We start from the raw sequence: 13070 nt of genomic DNA, 5'->3' as shown, positions 1-13070 counted from the left end.
CGACCAACGCCTACGAAAGGGAAACCTTTCGCTCCCTCATACTTATTTCACCTTAAAATCAGATGTGTCCAGAGAGCCGCCGAGATACTCATTCCGAATGTACAACGGCAGTAGACAGAAACATAGCGAGTAGACGACTGACGATTCCGCAGCGACGCGGCCGATGGGAACGCCAGGAACACCCACCCATCATGCCGGATACAGAGTATAGTTATCAGACCCTATATAACACTCCATACCCCTCTCGGCGCAGTTCCCGCTGGCTCCTCTCTCTCGGGTACTTTCCAGGAGCATTCCTCATTCCTCTCTCTCACCTATGTCTTCCCTGGCGGCGCCGAATCTCTTTTGCTCCTCGCCGCGAGTGGCCCTGAACTTGGCAGTGGAGTTGCGGGAGCCAAGGCTGCGAGATATATGCTCGAGGCATGGCTCCGGGGACCGCGGTTTCCCTGCCACCTATCGAAGGAGAGGGATAGGAGTGCGATCGGTCGATAAAGGGGAAGAAGAGAGGAGAAAATAGTTGCGTGGGATGATCACAAAAGGGAAGCGCAAGGCTGAGGAGAGGACGGCAGATTTTCCCAGACTATCAGGGAATCCTGGAGACCCCTTCAGCTCCGCATGGCGGTGCGCAGTGGCAACGAGCGTTTGACTCAGCTGTGCAAAGAGCGCCTGCCGCCATCTATGTGGAGAAATCTGCACTAACATCAAAGGACATTAGCTCGGTGGAGATACGCTCGATAGGCGGCAGTTCCTTTCTCGTTTATGCCATTCCAGCTAAAAAGCTGAACATTGAAGATCAATACCTTTGCACCATTGTGACTTGCATCGATCCTCGCATGCCTCACGATTCTTTTTATGTCTATTATGTCTATATTCGTCCACGGTGACGGATGATTGGAATATTACTGCAAGAATTCCAAACTCGGTTTCACAATATCACGATGCAAGTGTATTTATGTCATGCAGTTGCAAAGCTGAAAAATCCGTTACTCGCAACCTTTACTTCCTCGCCAGCAGATTGGACTAGTGGAAAATTCCCATTCAGTGCATTGTTGCAAAAGCAAACATACGCTGAGTGTAATTGCAAAAAACACTGAACGCAGTTAGCTTATTCTGAGCTGCGTAGCATCGTAGTCGAAAACAAGAGAATTCTGCATGGTCTCTTCGGGTTTCTTCAGTTCATAACTGCGCGCGCGCGTCTTTATGAACGCACGCGCACGCACACACGCACGCACTAACACACACACACACACACACACACACACACACACACACACACACACACACACACACACACACACACACACACACACACACACACACACACACACACACACACACACACACACACACACACACACACACACACACACACACACACACACACACACACACACACACACACACACACACACACACACACACGCACGCACACGCACGCACACGCACGCACGCACTAACACACGCACACACACACACACGCACGCACACGCACGCACGCACTAACACACGCACACACACACACACACACACACACACACACACACACACACACACACACACACACACACACACACACACACACACACACACACACACACACACACACACACACACACACACACACACACACACACACACACACACACACACACACACACACACACACACACACACACACATGTGCAACTGCAACGTACACGTGTCAAGAACTTAAATTCGGCTCTCGACATCCACGAAGAATGCCCTGCTAATAGCAGAAACCTGTTTTGTACAAGCAATATGCAGATGTTTTCGATTGCTTATATAACAAATTCGGCTCACGGTGCGCATAAGTTGTTTTCCACATTTAGGCTTGCCACATTAAGTTCATATTGTTACGGACGAAGGAGGAAGAAGAGGGTGGCGCTGGAGGAGCGCTCGCGCTAGGCTGCATCATCACCCCCTCGTTTTGGCCCGGAGCTTCGGCGCCCTGCGACTTCTTGCGCCGTCGGCTAAAGGTTAGGAGGCCTCCCATGGCTGTTCCCCGGCCTGCCGGACCCAGCAAGACCTCGCCGTTCCTCCGCCCCGTCCCCGCGGCCCGACCACAAGACACTACGAAGGAGAGACTTACCCGAGACGCCACACATGACCACAAGACACAGGAAGAGACTCGAACGACCATATGTGACCCCACTGACCAGATGTGCCATACAGGTACTTTGAAGCCGACGAGCTGTTTTAGCCAATAGTATCCCTTCACTGTTTCAAAAAAATTCCTTTGTTCCCGCTCCCACGTGTAGCGTAGAAAACCGAACGCCGCCTTGTTAACCACCCCCTTTTCTCGGCCTGTCTCTACTACACCGACGTCACCGGAAGCAACAAAAGTTACCTTTTTGCTTCGTACTCTTTTCACCGCCTACCCTTTGTTCTCGTCGATTAATCATAGGTGTACTGCACTTCGAACTTAACAGCGTGCGCCACCGAATTGCGCTATATAAATAACAACAAATAAAAACAGCTAAGCAAAACTGACATCCATTCGCCATACGTCTCTGCCCCGAAAATGGATGCTGTCATTTTCCTAGATGTGGCATGCCAGTACAAGGGCAGACTACCTAGTAAACGTTACGTTTACAGTTTGTTTTCATGGTTTCAAATACGTCACCCTTGTTTATTTTATTCTTTTCTTTTCAGTTTCCGATCTGAAAAGTTCGTTTTAGACACACAATTGGAAGAGCGAGCATACCCTGCCACAAGGCACTCCTTTCCCCATTCTCAATGCTCGAGTTCAAACTTTTGAACCCACCTTCATACTCACTAACGTCGGGCGTGGTCTCCTAAGAGCCTCCGTCTATTACTTCCATGCTTACTAACCGACTTTTCCGTACAGCCATCCTGCGTGCCCATAGAGGGAAGCCTGCTAGCGCGGAAGTCTTTCAAGCATGGCAATCAGCGCCTACCACAGGCTTTGCAAAGCACCCTCGGGTACTTGCCGCTAGCGATTGCTGCGCGCTGCTCCGGCTACAAGGTGTACTACAAGTTTTTTCCGAGCCTCCGCCGCTGCCGCCTTTTATCGGCACACAGAAGAAACCGGGGCCTCGAATAAAAGCGAGTAACGGAGTGCAACACGAGTGCTTCGTACGAGCCGCAACCGCCGCTTTCTTGAAGTGCTCGCGCCTCGCCCCTAACTTTGGCTTCTTCGGAGCGCCAGCCATTTCTCCAAGCGTAAAGAGTTCCGCCGCCTTGTGTCATGGAGAAGGAAGGAGAAAACAAAAAATACACAAAAAAAAAGAGCCGACGTGCATTTCTGGAGCCACAAATGCCGCTGCGTCTTTGCATTTCAAAGGCGTGCGCAGATTGCAGAACATATGAAGTGTGTGACGACTGTGCGCTCTCTGCTGTGAGTGTCCTTTTGTGTGCCGCTTTACCGCGAGCACTTGTCCGTCGTTCCATACAAAGCTCTTGTGCAAGAGCCCTTCGCGTACCTCTTTGCGGTGGCTCCGGTGCCCATGTGCGCCAGTGAGTTGCAGCCAAGTCACGGAGTCTACAATATAATCATTTCGAATGTTCTCCCGAGAAGCAATAATACGTTGTTGTTTTTCAACTACGTTAGACAAAACATTGAAGGCACAGTGGCCCTGGAAGAAAGTTTTGTAAAATTTTCTTTGCCAGCAATGTTTAGGACTGATGTTTCTATCTAATAAATGTGGTCAGCGTCACATTTTCCTCCTCATGAGGGCATCTCAACAGGTGGGCGATATTGCAGGCAAGAAAAATAGAAAAAAGTATTAAAACAAGAGAACGGATCCAATTTAATCCTATAGCAGGCGTTAAAGCATTTTTAACCACTCAAAATACACTCGTAAATTGCACCCAGCGTAGAAAGGCCCAGATTGAAACGAAGGAGGGGCTTATTTTTGTCAGCGCTTCGGAAATATCCTAGTGCGCAGGGAGAAGTCCATATCGCATCAAGAGCACTTCATTCAGTCGTGTCCGTAGATTGTGCGTCTCCTCCATGCGCGCGCATAGTTCATGTCATTGAATGTGCGCTTGCTTCCTACCATTGGATCGACATCGAAATGATTTGTTGTGCTTGGGTTCGGAAAGTCGCACAGACACTGAATAGAAAATGAATTCCCATTGGACAACTACACTGAACTGTATACATGTGGAGCATATTCAGGCACATTTCTTGGCGCGCTAGAAGGCTCCTTAAAGTATGAGAAATTCGAGTATTCTTATGGCCAAACCTTCATCTCTTCAATTTACATCTCCTAAAGAATTTGTCACGGATCTAACGTTACAAGGCTTCGAGTCTGCACGCGTAAATGTTTTCTTAATTTGCTTCAGGGCTTAGATTAGCTCCGTAAGAGCACTTGGAAATGTTTCGTCGCGCATAAAAGTTTGAGCAGAGCCAGTCGCTTATATGCAGGACGCAGTCTTTACGGTCCTGTCCAGTTGTCACAGTGTTATTGCACGTGCGCTATTCTGATCGAAGTTTTGCCTAAATAAGTAATTTTGGTTCGTGTCAGCATCACCAACAAACAAAAGTGTGCTGTTGCGCCAGAAATCATCAAGTGTCACAAACCGGCTCATACATTACAAACTTTTCTTAGACAATCTGCTTATAGCGATGTCAGCAGAAGCCAATTGGTGGTAGTGGTTTACTATTAAATGATAAAAAAGAAGGAAAAGAGTGTTGCCGGCTGCGGCAACTGCTATCTAAAAATCTGAAGCACTCGAGCGGCAGCCGGCGGGAAAGAAAAGGGGATAGGGAGAGGATAGCGAGGGGAAGCACAGAGGAGAGCGATAGGAAGAAATTTGGTTGTTTTCTGGTCACCCTGTACATCGGCAGAGCTTGAAAAATCTCAGTTCCGTCTAGTGCGTTCATGTATTATGTATTCAGTGTGTGCAACAGCTAATTGAATCAAGTGAAAGGAAGTTAACTCCCTTGTACATTGTTTAAACCACGAAATCGAGCATTCAATTTTCTATCTCCTTAATATTCAGTGAGCGACGAAGAGACCGAATGTTTCGTTTCTGCGATGAAAAACAAAAACAATGCCATCATTTGGAGTCCATTTTTAGGCGCCGTGTTCCCAGTCGTTTCTGTGTTGGCGTCACGACGAGTGCACGGATCAAAAAAAAATAATAACGTGCGTTCTACGAAATATTGCTGTTTTTACTTGGGACCTTGCCGTCACGAAAGGAAACCATTTGCGGAATATCATTTATAAAAATTACCGGCTGTTACCTCTCAGTTCTCAGGCCGTACGTAATAATTGATTATTGGGGCGTAATAAGAGATTATTGTTCGAACTTGATTATCTACCTTGATTTAGAAAACAATAGGGGACGCTTCAGTCACTTTACGAGTGGAATGAGGCAGTATTATAAGCAGTGTTTATGCTACGTGTTTCTCTCATAGCTGCCAGACGTGGTCATTGTCCCCGCTCTACAACCGACACTGCATCGATGGCGACATACTTCTTTTGGTGCGCTATATAGTCGCTTGGATGGAGTCGCCGTTGATATATAACTATAACTCGGGGACACTTTTTCTTGGCAATGAAGCCAAAGCAACAGAGCCGAAACGCACCATCTTCCTACGCAGCTGAATATAGTCCCTAGTTACATGAGTAGTTTCTGTAAAAACAAATTGAAATCATCGCGCTAGTTATTTACGGTATATTGTTTATAACAGAACTGATTTTCCGAAACGAAGCTGCTATGCCTAAAACACTTGTCTTGGTTCCACCAGGTTTTCTTCTGTGATGTCTGTCGCGGGTTTTCGAGACGCCCCGACTTTGCAGACAAGATGGCGACTGCTGCCTGTTCGGGTCTTTCCGGTTCTGGTTCGTTCACTCCGCAACGACTTGAAGCGTTTTCACCAGACAAGATTCGAGCCAAGTTCAAGAGACGCTGGCTGTGGAAGCAAACGAAAGAAATGATCTGCAACGTCTATGCAGGCCGGAAGCCGCGCGGTCGGACTACATGGCGGAGCGACACGTTTAAAGACGCCCCGCCTTCCTACCTTTGCGCCCAAAGAAAAAGTGTCCCCGAGTTTACTTGGAATCGAAATTGGACGTCCCTCTGCTTGAGAGGCACTGACATCAGGTTGCAGATCAAACCTAGTCACTTCAGGCTGTTTTTAGAGCATAATAAGCTCTACTACACAGGGTGAAACTTACGATTTCGCTTCGCACGGATTGATTGTTCTTAACTTAATTAAGCTTAGACGTCCGTCAGAAAGGGACGCGGGTACTGAATCTTCTTTTCACCAAGAATAACGTAAACCAAAGTACATAAAAATGTGGAATGAAAAGGGTGCGTTAAAAGCGTTATCGCGTCTACTCCTCCGGCGAAGCTTGAGCGCCCCAAATTTAAACTGTCAATTGCGTACAACTTTGCCAAACCATGCTAAATCGTGCCCAACAGAGCTTTCTCTTGTATAACTAGGTTCAAGCCTGTTCTGTGATAAACTGGGACAGCTTTCGCTCATGTCTCTACAGTATGTCTTCAGATTCGCCGTCACTCCTTGTTGACCGTATACAGAGAGCACTAAACAGCGCTACGACTACTACATGGATTGATGTAGGTCGACCGGCACCAGATCTCGGCCTGCTTATAACTTGTGGGCAGCCCGCCGTCAAGCTGAGCTGGCGGCTACGCGAGACCCTACTTCGGGGCAGGCACCGTACACGACTGAATTATCTTACTGCGAAGGCTCGGAGATATGAACGCGATCTATCGCGACGCCTGTGGCATGCATGGTTTGAACAATTTTCTGATAAATCATCGAATGCCTCACTCTGGCGAACGTTTCGTGCAATGGAACACGGTCGTCGTTCTACTGACGCAGCAGCAACAGCATGCTTTGCGGCTAATCTGTCGCTGGACAATTTCGCCAAAGAAACTGCTCGAAAATTTTTTCCCAAAATACGATATACTGCCTCCTTCAGCTGCAAATCTTAATTTGTCAGGTATCCCTGCAGACGCATGGAAACTACCATCTGCTGCCGACGCAGATGGAATTGCCAGCCCCTTTTCGATGTGTGAGCTGCTGGCTGCAATTGACGATGCGAAACGGAAAACAGCGCCCGACCTGGACAAAATTCAGCACGAGGCTTACAAGAACCTCAGTACTGCTGCACTTCCTGAACTACTAGTCACCATAAACAAAGTGTGGCTTGATGGTGTCGTACCCGAGAGCTGGAAAACCGCTGTCGTGATCCCTATTCCCAAACCTGGGAAGCCTCCAACAGACCTCGCGAACTTACGATCAATATCCTTAACATCAACCCTTTGCAAGCTTCCAGAGAAAATCTAGCCACACGACTTTCTTGGTGGCTTGAACAGCACGGTTTTTATCATCCTGCTCAAATTGGATTTCGTCCATGCATAGGTACAGAGGACGGGTTGGCTGTCTTGGCATCAGCAGTTCTATCATCTACCCGCAGCCGCAATGTACGTAAAATATTAGCAATGGATGTTGAAAAGGCATACGACAACATCAGTCATGCTGCTATCCTGAATGCCATTGACATGCTCATCTCCCTCCGAGAGTACACACTTTTGTCGCATCATTTTTGGACGGAAGAAAATTTGCAATACGCCTCAGCGGTGACACTGTTGGTTCATTCATTTCATTACGTGGCGTGCCCAGGGATCAGTATTGTCTCCGACGTTGTTCAATATTACTTTCATGCCATTGGCGTGGCGCTTACATGATATCCCTGACATCAAGTTTTTGCAATACGCAGATGATATCACGGTATGGAGCACTCACCATGACCTTCTCACTCAAGAGGCCGCCCTTCTGTCAGCATTAGACGTAACCTCTGATTACGCATCCTCTATTGGCCTTCAACTTTCTGTGTGTAAAACTTCATACACGTCAGTCGCCAACCGCTGGGGACGCCGTAAACTTGCCTCAAATCCAATTCGTCTCTCTCATCAGGCACCCCAATACAAGAAAGTTCGAGCCTGAAAATTCTGGGCTTAACAATTCACCAATCAGGATCAGCGACTGCTTGGCTCTCTCAGGCAAAAAAGCAAGCACTTCAAACTATACATTTAATAAGAAGAATTGCACCTAAAACGGGTGGTGCTGGCTCGTCTGTTGCACGCCAGTTAGTGAGGGCGGTTCTGCAGCCCCGTATTGTTTATCAGGCCCAGTTCCAGCATCTTGCAAGGGCACAATGGGATCGCCTTGAAACCGTAAATCGAGAAGCTATTAGGACCATAACATGCCTCCCACGAATCACACCGGTCGTAGCGTTACAGGAGATTGCGCAGCTCAACACCATCGATGAACTGGTGCAGCAGCGTCGTGATGCTCGCAGACTCAAGGCCACTTTGTCACATTCCACGCAAGCGCTGAGGGCGTATGCAACGTCACACATTATTCTTCAGCCACCTGTGCCAGTTCTCCCTCCCTGGAAATTTATACAGTTAGGAGACAACAAGCCAACTGACATCCGCAGACCGACGTCTGCCAACTCTGCATCGTTGCTACGCCAGAGATTTGAAGGGCAAGATACTAACCTGTCTTAAGATTCCATAGTAGTGTACGTAGATGGAAGCCTGCAAGGCTGTGAAGCCCAAACGGCAATCTACTGTCCACGGAGACCTAGCCTGAATCAGACAACTACGTTTCAGCTTTCGGAACCACTTACATCTTTCTGCGCTGAGCTTGTGGCAGTTCAGGAGGCACTCTGCTCCGTGGCTTCCATAACCATGCTCCCTACAGCTCACGTTGTCATCCGCACTGACGCACTTCAAGCAGCTAAGTCTGCTCCGACTTGTCAGCCGCTGCCCTAAAATTTGCCAAGACATCCACCAGCTTGCAGCGCGCATCCCACAATCAATACGCATTGAGTGGGTGCCACGGGATCTGCTGCCTTCACAAAGTCAAGCCGATTTAGGAACCCGCCTCGTGAACCAAGACGCATCAATCCCACGGCTCCTCGAAGTGGACGACGCTACCCTCCTTCTGTCAATAAAGGAGCACCTCCGGCGCCGCACACATGAACTTATCCCTCCGTGTGCGATATCCCTTCCCCGCGGTCTCACCCCTGCAGAGGAGGTTGCGCTTAGGAGGATCCGGGTCGGTGTTGCCCTTACACCAGCTGTAACTAGGACGTGGTCATACTTCCAACACTTATATCCTCACCCAGGATGCCCGATCTGTAAACACGAAGATGTCGAGGCCGACATCCACCACTTGCTGTGGGACTGTCCAGCACTCAAACCAACACGAATCCGGCACCTGAGCATAGCTGGCCTTTCAGCAGCCAATCCTGCCTCATACGCCACTTGGACGCAGGGACCTCATCATCGCTCACTTCTGGACCTCATAAAATCAGCTAACCTTTTTCCATTCATTTCATCATTAATTCATCCTTCATCTCATATCCTACTGATGCCATGAGGCAATAAATATCGACTAAAAAAAAGCCCTCTTTGAACCCTCACCAATATTTCAGTTTCAATATTTCAATATTTCAGCGGGATCGAATTCCGGCCTCGGCAGCCGCTTTTCCATGGAGGCGATAAGTAAGGCGCCAGTGTGCTGTGTGATGTGATTGCACGTTAAAGAACCTCAGGTGGTCGAAATCTCCGGAGTCCTCCACTACGCCGTCTCTCATAGCCTGAGTCGCTTTGGGACGTTAAACCCTACAAACCAAACCAAACCAAACCAGTTCCCCAGAGCGATGACGTCAAATAGGAATTTCTGTGCTCCATTGCTGAGAAACATCAGAAATAAAAATCGAGGAAAGATCGATATTCAAAGCCGTGGAAGTTTGTTGAAATCATATCGGAGTCTGGTGTGCGAGAGGTCTGAACGCTGTCGTCAGACGCTCGGCTACTCGGCCGGACGACCCTAGTTCTATCGCAACCTCGGCAGCCGTTTTCAATGGAGCCGAGCTGAGTGAAGGCTGGCTGTTCCGGGCCCTACGGGGCTGGGAAGGTAGGTCAACTCCGCTTGCGGCGGGGGCTAGCCAGCCACACATTTTATCTGTTGTAGGCCGTCATTGCACCCGCCACCACTTAGGTGGTGGACGACGGCTATTACGGCGCGCGTCTTTCTCTCCCACTTCTTTTTCTTTCTTCTCTACTCTCTCTTCTGTCCGCACGAGGCAGCGGAGGTGGCTTAAATAAATCAGGTAAATCAGGTAGGTGGCTTAGCTACAGAGACAGTAGCATGCCCATGCATTTTCTTTTCTTTCTTCCTGCAGCCACAAGAACAACAACAACAACAATGGAGCCGAAAAGTAAAACGCCCGTGAACTCTGCGATGGCAACGCATGTTTAAAAAAAAAGAAGAAAAGATAGGTCGCAATTATCCGAAGCCCTCCACTACCTTGTCTCTCATAGCCAGAGTCGCTCTTGGACACTGGGCATTATAAGTGAATTGAAACCAGGCTTGTTTTACGAATGCACATTTTTGTGACTAATTTTAAGAAATATAACAAATGCACACAAATGCGCGCATCACACATGGTGTTATGACCAAAGTCGTTCATAGATTCAGGAAAACGTCCAGCGGGCATGAACGTAATCGTTTCCCAGGTAATAACTTAATTCATCCGTATACACATGAGGTGGACATTCGTATCGGCACAGCTTGGAATTAATGTTACCTCTCGAGTTGGAGCTAACTCTGTTGAAAAGTAATTACATACCGAAACATACTGCGTACAACTACCCCCATGCATGTCACCACGCGTTCGCAGCGTACCGATTCGCGTCTTGTGCAACACGACCAGATTCTCAACTACATTCGGGGCTCTCCATAGTTACATATGATAAGAGGAGGGCGCTGCCCCTGGATCGATGTGGCTGGGAATAGTAGGTGCCCGCCGTTCGCGGCGGGGCGTGGTTTCGCCTACCACCGGTGGGGGTACCTTGTAGGCAGTCATTTCACCCTCTACCGCTTCGGTGGCGGACGACGACTCTTGAGACACGCGTCTTTCTCTCTCTCTCTCCTTTTCTTGCTTTCTCCTCTGTCAACATGAAGCATCGGAGGTTTTTGTTGTTGTATTGGCTGTAGGAAGAAGAAAAATAAAATGCACGGGCCTGCTACTGGCTCTGTAGCTGAGCCCCCTTCGTTGCCTCTTGCGGACAGAAGAGAAAATAGAGAAGAAAAAGCAGAAGAAGAGAAAGACGCGCGCCGCAACAACAGCCATCGTCCACCACCGAAGCAGTGGCGGGTGCAATGACGGCCTACAACAGATAAAATTCGGTGCCTGGCTAGCCCCCGCCGCAAGCGGCGTTGACCTACCGTCCCAGCCCGGCAGAGCTAGGAGCTGCCACCCTTTACCACCTCCCCCCTGTTCAAGCAGCGGAGGTGGCTCAGATACAGAGCCAATAGCAGGCCCGTACATTTTCTTCTCGTTCTTCATAGAGTCGCAACAACAACTTACGTAGGTTGTGCTGGCATTGGCGGCAGTCGTAAAATTGATTGCCGCGGATAGGCATTGATTCGCGGCTCTCCAGGGCAAGAAAAAGAAAAAGAAATGGCTTCTCTTAGCTCGGTTACTCGTTTGTCACATGTGCTACACCCAGTTAGTTGTTCAATGACACCATGCAGTCGCTTATGAATATGTGTAAGATCTATGTTAATTTCGTATGTGTAAGGTGCGCTGTTCGATAACCGATGCCGCCTATTGTTCGCTAGTTTTGCTATCGCCTAGTGCCCCATTCTTCTGGCATAATAATTCAAGTCAGCAGTATGAACCCGTATGGTCGGTATTGAACATGAAATATTAGGGAGATGTTCAACCTTCCCCTTAAGAACCGGAACGATAGTGACTTTAACGCTGCCTGTTCATTCCTCGACCTTCCTTTCTAACGACACAGCTGTTCGTTGGCATACAGTCGTTCGGTAAGGCGTGCACTAGGCAAACATAATTATGATGATGATGATGATGATATCGAAGTATTGCCCTTTTCAACGGGAAGACGTCTTTTACTACATTCACTGTCTGCAGAAAAAAGTGGGGAATTTTGCGCCTTTCGACCACCTGGGGATCTTTAACGAGCGTTGGCATCGCACAGCACACTGACGCCTCTTCGTTTCGATGAGTATTCGCTATAGTTTCGATGGAGGCGAAATGAAGAGTCGTGCGTGTGCTGTGCGATATCAGCACACGTTAAAGATCCCAGGTGGTCGAAATTGCTCCGTAGCCCTCCACTATGGCTCCCCTTTTTCTGTTTCCACTTTCACTCCCACCTTCCTGCCTTCACTTACGGCGCGGCTCAGGTGTCCACGGAAACAAGTGTGACAGACACTGCGCCTTTCCCTTCCTGTGAACCAATTATTATTATTATTATTATTATTATTATTATTATTATTATTATTATTATTATTATTATTATTATTATTATTATTATTATTATTATTATTATTATTATTATTATTATTATTATTATTATTACTATTATTATTATTATTATTTTTATTTCCCGCCTGTCATTTCCTGTAAGCCAGTGTATTTATGACAACAGATAGAATTTGATGTATAATCAAGAATTGAGTCGAACCAAACGCATACAGAATCGCTGTGTTATTAGTCTTACACAATAGTGTATTCTGCCCTAATTTTTCTTTAAATCACCTTCGTAGACGCTGCACTTCGCATGCATCACACACTGAATATGAGATATTAAATCCTTTCATTCTTTTTTCTTACGATACTATTGAGTCTTCAGGTGAGCCAAATGAAATCATACGGCTTGTTGCACTCACCCGCAAGAGAGACGGCGTTCACAGCCTGCCGATGAGCTTAGTGTTAGCTCTCATTGTTTTCTCTGGCGCTCGGCACAGCTGTGTTGGCGGCAGCCAGGTTGATCTAGCCAGTCAGCGCTCGTCGATGCAAACGTCCACGCTTCCGAGGACGGTGTTTCTGCTCCTACGAAGGTGCGACACGTATGCTTATCGTCAGCGAACGTGAAGCGTAGCCTTCACTGGCATGTACGCATCATGCATACGGTGCCATTATTCTTCTACAATCCCGAAAAGGCAGCGAAGAGTCGTGATTATGAAATTTTTCTAGTTGCTGGAAATGTGCAGATGAAAATCGAGG

This window comes from Amblyomma maculatum, chromosome 3 (assembly GCF_055883805.1).
Source record: "Amblyomma maculatum isolate TAMU_Amacu chromosome 3, ASM5588380v1, whole genome shotgun sequence".
Classification (NCBI taxonomy): domain Eukaryota; kingdom Metazoa; phylum Arthropoda; class Arachnida; order Ixodida; family Ixodidae; genus Amblyomma; species Amblyomma maculatum.
Note: the sequence above shows the minus strand (reverse complement) of the source record.